A 15,549-nucleotide genomic window follows, 5' to 3' on the forward strand; every position below is an offset into this window, starting at 1 on the left:
GGGTCACCTTATAACGCTACCATCGTTCTATGCAAAATAAAGTGTAAAAAAGGATTAACATCACATGCAAATCATAAGTGACATGATATGGTCATGAACTTGTGCTTCTTGATCTCCATCCCCAAAGCACCGCATGATCTCCATCGTCACCGGCGCCGCACCATAATCTCCATCATCGTGCCGCCATCAAGCTTGTCGCGCTATCTATGCTATTACTACTGAAGCTACAACCTAGCAATATAGTAAAAGCATCTGCAAGCACAAACATTAGTTTAAAGACAACCCTATGGCTCCTGCCAGTTGACGTAGCATCGACGTGCAAGTCAATATTTAACTATTACAACATGATCATCTCATACATCCAATATATAATATCATGTATTTGGCCATATCATATCACATGCATATCCTGCAAAAACAAGTTAGACGTCCTCTAATTTGTTGTTGCATGTTTTACGTGGCTGCCGTGGGTATCTAGTATGATCGCATCTTACTTATGCAAAGCGACAACAGTGATATGCAAATTGCTATTTAACCTTCTCCAAGGACCGCCTTGGCCAAATTAGATTCAACTAAAGTTGAAGAAACATACACCCGCCAGTCATCTTTATGCAACAAGTTGCATGTTAGTTGATGAAATCAGTCTCTCGTAAGCCTACGAGTAATGTTGGTCCGGGCCGCTTCAATCCAACAATACCGCCGAATCAAGAGAAGGCTAAGGAGGTCAACAAATTGAACATCAACGCACGCAAACTCTTTTATGTTCTACTCGAGATATCATTTATGCATGAACCTAGCTCATGATGCCACTGTTGGGGAATGTTGCATGGGAAACAAAAAATTTCCTATGCACACGAAGACCTATCATCCACGATAGGGAGATCGGATCCACATACCCTTGTAGATTGCTAAGCGGGAAGCGTTAAGAAACATGGTTGATGCACTGGAACGTCTTCACGATCCAAATCGCTGTCGTCCCACGATCCGTCCGATCTAACGCCAGCCGGACGACACCTCTGCGTTCAGCAGACGTACAGCTCGATGACGATATCCGCCTTCTTGATCCAGCAAGAGAGACGAAGAGGTAGCTGAATTCTCCGACGGCACGACGGCGTGGCAGTGATGATGGTGGAGCTACTCCGGCATGGCTTCACCGTGCCGTACCGATCTAGCTACGAGGTGGCATGCAATAGTGGAGGGAGAGAGGGTTGCACAAAGGCTTGATGTACAAAAACCCTAAAACCATCCACTATATATAGGAGGAACCAAGGAGTTGTTGGCTTGCCTCCTACTCCAAGGAGGAGTCCTCCTCCAATTTGGTTTGGTGGAGGACTCCTTCCTATCTTGTCCACCTGCTTCTCTTTTTTTCCTTTTCCTTCTTTATTATTGTCTTGGCCGAAATAGCCTTATTGGGTTGGCCTCACTAGCCCACTAAGGGCTGGTGCGCCATCCATGGGCCTATTTGGTTCTCTCTCGGGTGGGTGGCCCCTCCTGGTAAAACCCCGGAACCCATTCGTCACTCCCGGTACTTTACCGGTAATGCCCGAAATCTTTCCGAAAGCCAAATGCAACAATCCTATATTTCAATCTTCGTTTCCGGACCATTCTGGAGACACTCGTGATGTACAGGATCTCATCCAGGACTCTGAACAACATTCAGTTACCAACATCAATAATTCAACTATACCGAAAACATCACCGAACCTTAAGTGTGCAGACCCTGCGGGTTCGAGAACTCTGCAGACATGACCGAGACACTCTCCGGTCAATATCCAATAGCGGGACATGGAGGTCCATATTGGATCCTACATATTATATGAAGGTCTTATCGGTTGAACTTCTATCTCAAGGATTCACACAATCCCCTATATCATTCTCTTTGTCCTTCGGTATGTTACTTGCCCGAGATTTTATCATCGGTATCGCCATACCTATTTCAATCTCGTTACCGGTAAGTCTGTTTACTCGTTTCGTAATACAAGATACCATGGGTAACTCTTTAGTCGCATTTCTTGCAAGGCTTCTTTGTGATGTTGTATTACTGAGTGGGCCCCGAGGTACCACTCCGTCACACGGAGTGACAAATCCCAGTCATGATCCATGCTAACTCAATGGACACCTTCGAAGATGCCTGTAGAGTACCTTTATAGTCACCCAGTAACGTTGCGACGTTTGATACACACAAGGTATTCCTCCGGTGTCAGTGAGTAACATGATCTCATGGTCATAGGAATGTATACTTGACATGCAGAAAACAATAGCAACAAAATGACACGATCATATGCTATGTTTATAGTTTGGGTCTTGTCCATCACATCATTCTCCTAATGATGTGGTCCCGTCATCAAGTGACAACACTTGTCTATGGCTAGGAAACCTTAACCATCCTTGACCAACAGGCAAGTCAACTAGAGGCTCACTAGGGACATTGTTTTGTCTATATGTCCACACATGCATTTATGTTTCCATTCAATACAATTATAGCATGGATAATAAATGATTATCTTGAAACAACAAATATAGTAATGACTATTTTATTATTGCCTCTAGGGCATATTTCCAACAATACCATGGGGATGTCCCCATATAACATGGTCTATGGAAAAGCTTGTCATTTACCTCTTGAGTTAGAATAGAAGGCTTGTAGGATAAAGAACTTAATTACGACTTTAAAACTTCCCGATGAGAAGAGGTTATTTGATATTAGATCACTAGATGAATGTAGGACACAAGCCTATGAAAACACTAAGTTTTCTAACGAAAAGGTTAGAAGATGGCATGACAAGAGAATTCAAAAACGAGAATTCAATACAAGAGACTTAGTTATTTTGTACAATTCTTGTTTTAGATTTTTGGCACGGAAACTCCTCACCAAATGGGAAGGACCTTATGTTGTCGAGGAGGCTTATCACTATCGTGCTATAAAGATTAATAACTTTGAAGGTAAAAACCCGAGAGTAGTCAATGGGCAAAGAATCAAGCGGTACACCCATCAATGAGGAAACTAATGTCATCCAAGTCATAACACCACAGGAGCACATAAAGGAAGTCTCACGGAACACTCCAAAAACCTAAAAAGGGGCTAGGTACATGGTACTGTAAGTAAACCAACTCCAAAAATTCCAAAAAATATTTGTTTACTAGTTTTGGTATTTTATAAAAAATATAAAAATAAAACAGAGTCTAGGGGACCCACGAGGGACGCACAAGCTAATAGGGCACCCCTCGGTCCCGCTTTGATGGCTTGTGGGGCCCTCGCGCGCCTCACAAACTCTGAATTCTTCCCAAACACCTATTCTTACGTGAAAATTTTCATTATATATACTCCCATGTGTTTTGATTACGGCATCGCGACTTTGTCCTTTGTGCTTGTTTCGAGCTGTTTTGCTGGCAGACCTTAGAATAAGTCGTCTCAATATTCAGATGGAGAGAGCTATGTCTCCCACTATATTTTATACATGGAGATCTTTTGGGATATCTATCCCTACCTTTGGTCCATGGATGAGGAGGAGCACAATTATTTAGAGGAAAAAAAGGAAGCCAGTTCAGATGAAGATGAAGTTCCACTACCTTAGTCCGAATATATGCATGTGGGATTCAAGAACTCTAGTCTCCTAAATAGGGTAAAGAGATCTAATGATTAATTTATCCTGTCACATTTTCTAAAGCAAGGTGGCATTATGCAAAAAGATATTGAAGCTTTATGAAGAGAATGATGACTTGAGGGACAAGAATTTTATCCTCTGACGTAAGCTGCGGAAGAAGAATGCTGCATCATCACCACCTTCATCGCTTAAAGAGGACGATCGAGTACATGGGTATGGGCACAACACTTGGCTTGTCCCAAAGCTTGGGGAGGTGCCCCAGTATCGTATCACCATCACCTCCATCATTACTATCTATCTTAGTTTGATCCTTAGTTGTTTCGTGATTTAGAGAAATAAGATTCATATTTGCTTTGCTTAAAACTTTTTCCTTGAGTTCCATCTATCGTTCTAATCGAGTATGCGAGATATATAATAAATATTAGTTGCGTTTTTGTGGTTTACCTGTGGGCACCCATCATCATAGTATGGCAATAGAATGAAAGATAAAGATCATATGCTAATCTCATGAGAAGTAATGACTTCACACAAAAAGGGTATAAGTGATAAAAGTTGTCGATACTAAGCAAAACATAGTATTAGTCATCGTTGCAATCTAAGAAATATTATTATAGAGGAGAGGAGACTCACATATAAATACACTATCCTGGAAACCTGTTATGATTACGATCCTTCATCAAATATTATATAATAATCAAGTGTTGATGTTCTATATGGAAGACAACATAATGAGCATGGTAGTTTATATTCACATAGAAGTTATATGGTCTTGGATCCTTCAAAATGTGATGCTTGCTTTAGATCGTTTACTAGCCCAAAAATTCTGCACTAAGTAGAGATACTATTGTGCATCCATAACCCTGAAACCCAGTTTCTTGCCATGAAAGTCCACAATACCTACCTATGGATTGAGTAAGATCCTTCAAGTAAGTTTTCTTCGGTGCATCAAGCAATAAAAATTGCTCCTAAATATGTATGATGTTTTATTGCAAGGGAAAATAAGCTTTGTACGATCTTGTGATGGCAAAGAAATAAAAGCGACAGAATGCATAATAAAGTATGTTATCATAAGAGGCAATATAAAGTGATGTTCCTTTGCATTAAGAGTTCACACATCCGACAAATTAAAAGTGCATGACAACCTCTACTTCCCTCTGCGAAGGGCATATCTTTTACTTTTGGGAGTTTAACTATGTGCTTGAGTCAATAAACTTTATCTATCTTCCAACCTATTAATCATATAGTAGCAAGCACCATGTGTTGAGGAAAAATTCAGACTTATATATCCAAGTGGACGTAGATGATCATGATTCATTATTGTTGACATTATCCTAGAGGTAAATAAGTTGGGTAGTGAACCAATAAGCCCCTATCTTCCTATGTTCCCTATGGAAATATGAGCTCCGAAAATATGCCTTGGGCATGGGCAATTGGAAGATTAAATGATAGTTGAGTATGTGAACTTGACAAAAATAAAGCTCTTACATAGACTCTCCCAAAAATAATGATGAATAATGATTGCACCAGTAACTAAGAATATGGTTTGTTGACTATCAGTAAAGTTTGTGCTTCATACTCCAATAGTTGTGAATGGTTTGTCACTTGTTTATGACAAGTTATATGATATAATACTTGATGTTATGCTAATATTCATGACGCTCTCATGCTCGTATTCTGTTTTTATCGACACCTCTCCTCAAATCATGTGGTCACTATTTTCGAGCTCGGCTTCCGCTTGAGGACAAGCGAGGCCTAAGCTTGGGGGAGTTGATACACTCATTTTCCATCATGAATTACTATTCATATTTGTGTTGATCCTGTCCATTATCCATTATTATCATACAATTCTTATGCCTTTTCTCCATGAATATGCAAGGTACATCACTCAGAGGGAAATATATCGAAACTGGAATTTTGGACCGGGAAACCGAGAAAAGGGCACAAAAATCAACTTGCTACAAATGGCCTCAAAGTTTATGGAGAATTTTTCTGGAATATTTAAGAATTTATCAGCTAAAATTATATGGGAGAGGGGCCACCAACTGGGCACAAGCTAGCAGGGCACCCCCTGGACGTGCCTAATGGCTTGTGGGGCCCAGCTGACACTCTCTGACCATCTTCTCCTATATGGTGTGTTTTACCCTAAACAAATCATAAGTTATCTTTTGGTATGAAGTGCCACTGTCTCGAGGCGAAAACCTAGCAAATACCTTTTCCTCTCCGATAGAGAGATTCTCCATGGGGAATTCCCCTTCGGGAAAGGGAAATCGAAGCCATCGTCATCACCAATGTTTCCTCCTTCGTGGGAGGACTAATCCTCATCAACATTCACCAGCATCATATCATCTCCAACCCTAGTTCATCACGTGTATTAAATCTTTGTCTCCAAGACCTCAGATTGGTAATTGTGTGTTACTAGTTGTGTTGATTACATCTTGTAGGTGATGCTTGTTGGATTACTTGGTGGAAGATATTATTTTCAAATCCTTAATTATCATTATTAAACCTCTGATCTTGAACATGTTGATGATGTGTTTGTAGTAATTATTGTTCCTCGGGACATGGGAGAAGTCTTGTTATAAGTAATCATGTAAAGTTGGTATTCATTTGACATTTTGATGGTATGGATGTTGTTACTTCTCTTAGTGGTGTCACGTAAATATCTACTACATGACACTTCACCATGTTATGGTGATACGTCCCAAACGTATCAATAATTTCTGCTTGTTCCATGATCTTTTGGGTGAAATTGTTATATATTTTGCTACACTTTTATATCATTTTACACATATTTGGACTAACCTACTAACTCAGTGCACCCACTGCTAGTTTCTACGTGCTCATGTATACTTTGTAGGGGCTTTTACCCAATTTTCCGACGCCCGAAAAAATCCATAAAACTATATAAAATATCAGCGAAAGAGAAGCTTCGGGATCACCGAAGGAGGGCCATAGGGGGGCGAGGGGCCTCCCAGACAGCCTGCTCGCGCGGCGAGGCCCTAGGCCGCGCTAAGAGGTCGCCTGGGTGGGTCCCACCTGCTCCGGTGCCCTCCTTTGGCCTATATTTAGAGATCTGTGAGGAAACCCTCGCAGACTTTTTGGAATCGCGAATTTCTCCATCGTTCCGCCGCCACAGCGTTTCCAAGATCAGGAGCGTCAGGAGACCTCTTCTGGGCACCCTGCCGGAGGGAGGATTGACCTCCGGGAGCTTCTCCACCACCATGGATGCTTCCTGGACATGCCGTGAGTAGTCCTCCTTGGACCATGAGTCCATGACCAGTAGCTATGTGATGTCTTCTCTCCAATCTTGTGCTTCAATGGTTAGTCCTCGTGAGCTGGCCTACATGATCAAGGCATCTATGTAATTCTCTTGCTTTTGCTATGCTCGGTTCGTTGGGATCCGATGGATTATGATATTATGTTTATCCTTTTATATTATGTTCCTCAGTGATTCTTGCATGTTCTCCGTTGCTTTTTATTGCTTTGGCCAAGTAGTACATTGTAACTCCAAGAGGGAGCATTATGCATGATTGTGGGTTCAGGCCCCTCGATGTCTAGCTTGAGTGACCGAAACATGAGACTAGGGGATGTGCTTTTTGCCACCAGGGAGAAAACAACGATGCTTGTGACCACGGTTGCAAGGATTGTATACCTTACGCATAGTTCGTTAATGCAGTTGTCCGTTGCTTTAAGTTTACACTTTGGGTGGGGCTCGCAACTTAATATCGGAGAGATGTTCTAGATAGATATCTCAAGGTGGATGATTAGTAAGTAGATGCTGATGAATAAACGGTCTATTGTCTTGGCGTACTGCCCATTAATATTGAACCTCAAACTATCAAGTAGCATAATTAGCATTGCGGTGTGATCATAATTCTGTCAATTGCCCAACTGTGATTTGTTTACCCTAGCATAGTTGTTTATCATCTTTTGGGAGAGAGACATCACTAGTGAACATCACGTGAATCCGGTCCATATCACCATCATTGTTTACACCTCCATCATTTACCACTTTCATTTACTTTTCTGTTGCAACCACTATTACCTTCCCGCTTGTGTTTTGATCATTTGCAAACTACAAGGCCGGAGAGATTGACAACCTCTCTATACTCGTTGGGAGCAAATTTATTTGTTGTGTGTGCAGGTCCACATCTTCTCCTAGCGCCAGGGTGGAAGACACCTACTTGTTGAGCCTGGGAGTCCTCCTGGTTCGATAAACCTTATAGTCTCTGTATAAGGGAAATTTGCTGCGGACTACATCTTCACCTTCCACTTGGGGTATCCAACGAGGGGCGAGAAGTATATATATCATCTCGTCATTAAGTGAATTTCTGGCGCCATTGCCGGGGACTCCACTCTTCAATATAGGAGAGTTGCACACTATCTTTTACCTTTGCTTTTTAGTCTTGTTAGTTTGCTTTTTAGTTTTTTTCTTTAGAGTCCTATACCAAAAACCACACAAAAATTTGTTACTTTGCTTTTAGTTGTCAAGCTTGTTAAGGTTTGATGCTTGGAAGGAATCTGAGGTTCTAGATTTCCATCAAAGGAATGGAGAAAATATGAAGGAAGCATGGGATAGAATTTCTGAAGCACACAAAAGAATTATGCCTTGGATACCTATCAAAATTGTGCTTAGAAATTTTTATCATGGTCTCTTTATATGGTGCAAACAGTCTCTTGATATTATAGCTAAAGGATATTTCTTAGAGTGTGATGAGGCTAGAGCACTTGATATTATACATGGTCTATCTAATAATCTTGTTTATAATCATGGTTATGACACTATTATAGATATACTTGCTACTATTGAAGGGCAAATAGATGCTCTAGACTTAAGAGAAAGAGAGAAACCCATGGTTGATAAGGAACAAATTTTGAAAATAGACGATGACAGGGAACCTTTTGTTAGAATTAGCATGTCTAACCAAGACTTCCTTGCTTATTATGATATTGGATCCATGGTTTCTACTATGCCAAAAGTTGTTTATGATTCTCTCTGGTTAGACATGGAAATTTTTTCATCTTATCATGAACATACTAATGGTGATATTTCTGAAATCCAGGGAAAGGTAAAAGATGTCCATGTTACATTCTCTAAAAGGAATGCAACGGTTAATTTCTTCATCATGGAGCCCAACAAAGGGAATATAGTGCTTGGAAGGGACTTCCTCCGAGCCATGAGAGGCTTCATTGATGTAGGTAAAGGACACATACGCTTACGTGGGAAAGCGAAAGGTACGTACCCGTTCCCTAGGAAAAATAAGGATGAACTTGTTGAGGATCCGTTTGAAGGTTTTGATAATTCCGATGTCTTCGGAGAATCTTGATCCTCCTTGCATTGTGCCTAGCTCAAAGGCAAAAAAGAAAGCGCTTGTTGGGAGGCAATCCAATTTGTTTTTTACTTCCTGTTTTAGTGGTCTTTATGTGTGTTACTACTATATAAACATGATTTTATATTTATTTCTAAGCTTTGTGCCAAGTTATAGCCTCCAATGCAAGAAAGCTCAAAAGTTGTGACATGCTGTCTAGAAACAGATTATGTCTGCTTGACTGAAAAATTCTCCAAAAATCACGAGATCATCTTTTTGATTTGATGTTTTTTGAAAGCATGCTCTATATAATTGTCTTTCTCGCATCTGTTCTCAGTTTTTTGATTTGAGTTGCAGAAGTACCCCGAATAAATTATTTACTACCTGTTGTTCTGTTTTTCATAGATTTTGCCATGTTTTGTGTTTTCATGGTTTTGCGAATCCTAAGCTTGCTTTTTTATTTGCAAAAACCCTTTGGCAATCATAAGAAGCAGTAGCTTTTCGTGGAACTCTTTATTTCCAGCAGGTATTGAATTATTTTATTAAGGGAACTAACCACTCTAATCAGCTTATGATGAATTTTGTATGAAGGGAGTTTTCAAGTATGCGATGGGAGAGATGATGAAAGAAGATAAAGGAGTGTCAAACTCTCACGCTTGGGGATTCCCCCATGTATCCCAAGAAATATTCAAGGAGACTCAAGCGTCTAAGCTTGGCGATTCCCCCGTGCATCCCCTTCTCTATCAACAATAATCAGTTTGTCCATCTCCATGCTATATTTTTATCACTTCATATGATATGTTCTATGCTTGGAGCGTCCCGCTATTTACTTTTTAGTTTGTTTTAGTTTTGCTTGCTGATTCATAACAAGTCGGAACCTATCCTACCTTGTTTGGGGAGAGACACGCTCCATTCCACTCTAGAACACAACATAGCTTTTCATGCTTATTCTTTTTGTGTGTTCTTCATCTTTTCATAGCTATTGTCATGCTAGCTCTTAGTTTTCATGCTTATCCTTTTAAGAGCTATTATTTAGGTTGATTTTGGAACTCTCTTGAGTTATCATGCTTATCTTGTTTAGAGAGTTGGCTTGTTGCACTGAGTTACGTGTCTTGCATGAGTAGGTAATTGAGATTGCTATTTAAGTACAGTAGTAACCTCCAATAGTTTTGAGGTATTGATTTGAGTAATGTTTGGACTATTGGTGCTAAGAGCTTGAGACTATTGGTGCGAAGAGCTTGGAATATTGATTTGAGTAATGTTTGGGAAATCCGTGTGTTCTTCAAAAACTAAAAATTAGTTTAGAACTCTAGCTACTAAATTGATCGCTAACCTATGGAGGGGTTGGAATATATAGAGTACCCTCACGTTACCATGAGTCGAGGATGCGCAAGGATAACCAAACCCCCAAACACTCCTCCTCGGGGTACTTGCCTCTTTGTGAATTTCCTAACTAGATAGAGAGTCACCGATATTAAGTGTATGATTTCTTCGGACTAATGTGAGTATTCGGTTGTTGTCACTTCCACCATCCATATTTTGCTAGCCTCTTCGGCACCGTGCATTGCCCTTTCTCACATTGAGAGTTGGTGCAAACTCCACGAGTGCATCCAAACCCATGACATGATACGCTCTGTCATACATAAGCCTCATTATATCTTTCCTCAAAACAGCCACCATACCTACCTATTAATGCATTTCCATAGCCTTTCCGAGATACATTGCCATGCAACATCCATCATCTCATGACTTGATCTTCATGTCATACATGCTTTTGCTTGATTATAGAGCCGCATGCTAGTTGCGCCTTGCCCTCATTACTACTACATGACGCGCTAGTATCATTGCATATCCTGCTACACTGGGAGAGGCATACATTTGCATACATCATGATAGTTTTCACTTGTCTTTATGTTGAGTACTTCTTATAAAGTGTGATGATTTTTCTTTCTATTCATGTAAAACATAGAGTGTTGCCCTTAAGAGAGGAAAAGATCCCAAAGTAGACAAAACAATAGATCCCAAAGAGGACAAATGAGAGATAAAAAGAAAGAGCCAAAGAGGCCACAAAAATAAAAATAAAAAGAGAAAAAAAGAAAAAAAAGAGAGAAGGGGGCAGCACTACTATTCCATTGAAAGATCCGCACTCGTACCCCATTGTTATATTGGTACTACATAGAGATTATCATTCATGCATAACTATGTGGGGACCCTTACACTATAGAACTTGGTTTGCATATTCCAATGATGAGCCTCCTCAAATGAGCTCTAGGTCTTCATGAAAAAACAAGTTGGATGCACCCCCTCTAGTTCCATTGGAGAGCTTACCTTAGCTCATATGTGCATCCGTTACATGGCAATCCCTACTCCTCACATCATATCTATCATTTGGCTTTCTCTCGCCTATGGTTATCCTCATTGATGTGAGCCTTCCACACATTTTTTGTCTTCCTTCCCCATCATTATTCTATTTTCCATACTAAGTGCCAACATGTCTTGTTTACGTTCATCCATTGCATGAGAGCTCAAAATCTAAAGGGAGAGGATCATTTTGACTTGTGCCTGACAAGTTATATGGGATGAGTCAAAATAAGATTCCGAAGGAGACTAAGTGTGATGTTTAGTAGATTGAGTTCTCAATTAAAAAAATTATTTTGTCTCTGAACCCATCTCCCACTTCTTGCACGCAAACACCATTTGGAGACATTTGAGTCACGAACAGCGAGAGCTCTTGCACCTTCATGTTCTTAGTTTGCTAAATTCAATACTAGATATAGACTCTTGCTTGTTATTGTCTTGACTTGAATTCCATATCTCACTTGCTTTACTTTGAAGTTCTTATATGTGTGTTAGCATGTAACCACAAATATTATTGTGTTACCATTTATCTACTCGAGACGAGCAGGAATTAAGCTTGGGGATGTTGATATGTCCCAAACGTATCTATAATTTCTGCTTGTTCCATGATCTTTTGGGTGACATTGTTATATGTTTTGCTACACTTTTATATCATTTTACACATATTTGGACTAACCTACTAACTCAGTGCACCCAGTGCCAATTTCTTTCTGCTGATGTCTATTTTGCACGGCCTTTTACCAAATTTTTAGAAGCCCGAAAAAATCCAAAAAACTATATAAAAAATCAGTGAAACAGAAGTTTCGGGATCACCGAAGGAGGGCCAAGGGGGCCCACGGGCCTCCCAGGTGGCCTACTGGCGCGGCCAGGCCCTAGGCCGCGCCGGGAGGTCGCCTGGGTGGGTCCCACCTCCTTCGGCGCCCTCCTTTGGCCTATATTTAGATATCCGTGAGGAAACCCTCGCAGACTTTCTGGAATTGCGAACTTCTCCATCGTTCCGCCGCCGCAGCGCTTCCAATATCAGGAGCGTCAGGAGACCTCTTCCCGACACCCTGCCGGAGGGATGATTGACCTCCGGGAGCTTCTCCACCATCATGGACGCTTTCCGGGACGTGGCGTGAGTAGTCCTCCTTAGACCATGAGTCCATGACCAGTACCTATGTGATGTCTTCTCTCCAATCTTGTGCTTCAATGGTCAGTCCTTGTGAGCTGCCCTACATGATCAAGGCATCTATGTAATTTTCTTGCTTTTGATATGCTCGGCTTGTTGGGATCCGATGGATTATGTGAATATGTTCAAATTGCTATGAGTTATATATTTGATTATCCTTTTATATTATGTTCCTTCGTGATTCTTGCATGTTCTTTGTTGCTTTTTATTCCTTTGGCCAAGTAGTAGATCGCAACTCCAAGAGGGAGCGTTATGCATGATTGTGGGTTCGGGCCCCTCGATGTCTAGCTTGAGTGGCAGAACATGAGACTAGGGGATGTGCTTGTTGCCACCAGGGAGAAAATAACGGTGATTGTGACCAGGGTTGCAAGGATTGTTTACCTTACGCATAGTTCGTTAATGCAGTTGGCCGTTGCTTTGAGTATACACTTTGGGTGGGGCTCACAACTTAATACCGGAGAGATGTTCTAGATAGATATCTCAAGGTGGATGACTAGTAAGTAGATGCTGATGAATAAACGGTCTACTTGTCTTGGCGTACTACCCATTACTATTGAACCTCAAACTATCAAGTAGCATAATTAGCATTGCGGTGCCATCATAATTCTGTCAATTGCCCAACTGTGATTTGTTTACCCTAGCATAGTTGTTTAACGTCTTTTGGGAGAGATACATCACTAGTGGACATCATGTGACTCCGGTCCATATCACCATCATTGTTTACACCTCCATCATTTACCGCTTTCATTTACTTTTCAGTCGCAATCAATATTACCTTCCCGCTTTTGTTTTGATCCTTTGCAAACTACAAGGCCAGAGAGATTGACAACCTCTCTGTACTCGTTGGGAGTAACGTTATTTGTTGTGTGTGCACGTACACGTCTTTTACTAGCGCCAGGGTGGAAGACACCTACTCGTTGAGCCTAGGAGTCCTCCTGGTTCAATAACCCTAACAGTCTCCGTGTATGGGAAATTTGTTGTCGACTACATCTCCACGTTCCACTTGCGGTATCCAACGAGGGGCGAGAAGTATATACATCATCTCGTCATCATATGGGCCTAAGGGAAGTCATACTGGAGTAAAAAATAGATGATGGCTTGTAAGAGTAATAGAAGCTTAAACCCCAGTGTATGAGTTGCTTCAAAAAGGGTTGATTTGGATCCACATGTTTCATGATATGGTTAGACTATTCTTAATTCTTCTTTCGTAGTTGCGGATTTTGTGGGAGGGGGTATTCATAAGTAGGTTGTTAGTTTGATTAAGAACAGCACCTTAGCACCGATCCACCCATGTATCAAATCATCCAAGTAGCAAACGCGAATGAACTTAATATGATGAAGATGACTAGACAGATATTCCCATATGTCCTCGGGAGCACTTGCTTTATATAAGATAACTTTCAGGCCTTTCCTTTTCTATAAAAAGGATTCGACTACCTCGCTACACCTTTTCTACCATCGTTATTTGTCAGTTGTTACGAGTTATCTTGCTAGAAAACTATCTATCATTGTTACTTACAACACTTGTAGAGAATCCCTTGCCGAAAACTACTTAGCATTTCCTTCTGCTCCTCGTTGGGTTCAACACTCTTACTTATTCAAAGGGCTACAATCGACCCCCTATACTTGTGGGTCATCAGTACATCGTGGAAAGGGGTTAAAACCATTTTTATAGCACGTTGTTGCACCAACGAAGTCTTCCTCGTCCTTACTTTTAGAAGGCTTGCGATGGAATGTCATGGATATTTGAACCCATGGCTCTCTTTCTTTCCCATGCTTTGTAGCAACAAAGTCTTTCTTCTCATAACGTTTATTATTCGGAGGTGGGTTATCAAGATCTTCCCGAGGTTCTATTTCCACATCATTATTTGTTTATTACTATCTGGTGGAGCATCTAAGTGAATATCATCATTATATTTATCATTATGGTTATCATCATCACTAGGTGAAGGTTCATTACCAAAGTGTGTGTCAACCTCAGAAATAGAAACATCATTATGATTCTCAACAAGTTTTTCTGTAACAGTTTCACTAGGACCATGCAAAGTCCTACCATTTTTCTTTTTCCTTTTTCTTCTTAGTAGGACTAGGTGTATCATCATTGATTCTCTAATAATCATGTTCTAGTATTTTAGGATGACCGTCCGGATAAAGAGGCTCCTGATTCGTGCGACCTCCTCTAGTCATTACTCTTGTAGCATTATCATTCATATTATAATTCATTTGAGCAAGCAAATCATTTTGTGATTTAGCAACTCGGTCTAGTAGGGTGTGAACCATAGAAGCATATTTACCTAGAACCTTCACATCATTAGCAATTCTAAACATCAAGTCACTCAAACGATCTATCATCATAGCGTTACGTCTTAATTGATTTTTGACATAATAATTAAAATATTATTGCTTACCAATGTAATTATCAAATTCATCCATGCATTGTCTCGGGATCTTAGAATAAGGTATATCACTTTCATTAAAGGTTTGGAGAGAATATACCTCTACTACGTGTGTGTGGGTGTCAAGTCCATGTATTTCTTCGATAGGTGATAATTTCTTGACATCTTCAGTTTTAATACCATTTTCTTTAATAGATATTTTAGCTTATTGCACATCTTCAGGACTGAGGAATATAATACCTCTCTTCTTTTGAATAAGTTCTAGTGGTTGTTGGGAAGTGTACAATCATGAGACTTTTGCAATATGTTATTCAATAGTTCTTCAGCTTGCCCAACACTTCTTTCCCTAAAAACAGAACTAGCACAACTATCTAGGAAATCTGTAGAAGCATGAGTTAGCCCATTATAAAAAATATCAAGTATTTCATTTTTTAAGGGGATGCTCACGCAGAGCTCTAAGTAACTGGAGAAGCATCCCCTAAGCTTGAGGGAGATTTTCTTCTTCAATTGGCACAAAGTTAAATATTTCATGTAAGTCAGTTTGTTTCTTATGAGAAATAAAACATTATTCAAAGAAGTAATAAAGCATATCCTAGGGACTACGTATGCTTGTAAGTATTCCAATAATATCAATTTTCCTCTCTATGTGTTCAATGTTTTGAAATTACACTTTTTCCCTTCCTATATATGCTAGTTGATTCTTGCTCCCA

This window comes from Hordeum vulgare, chromosome 7H, assembly GCF_904849725.1.
Source record: "Hordeum vulgare subsp. vulgare chromosome 7H, MorexV3_pseudomolecules_assembly, whole genome shotgun sequence".
In the NCBI taxonomy this organism is placed as follows: Eukaryota; Viridiplantae; Streptophyta; class Magnoliopsida; order Poales; family Poaceae; genus Hordeum; species Hordeum vulgare.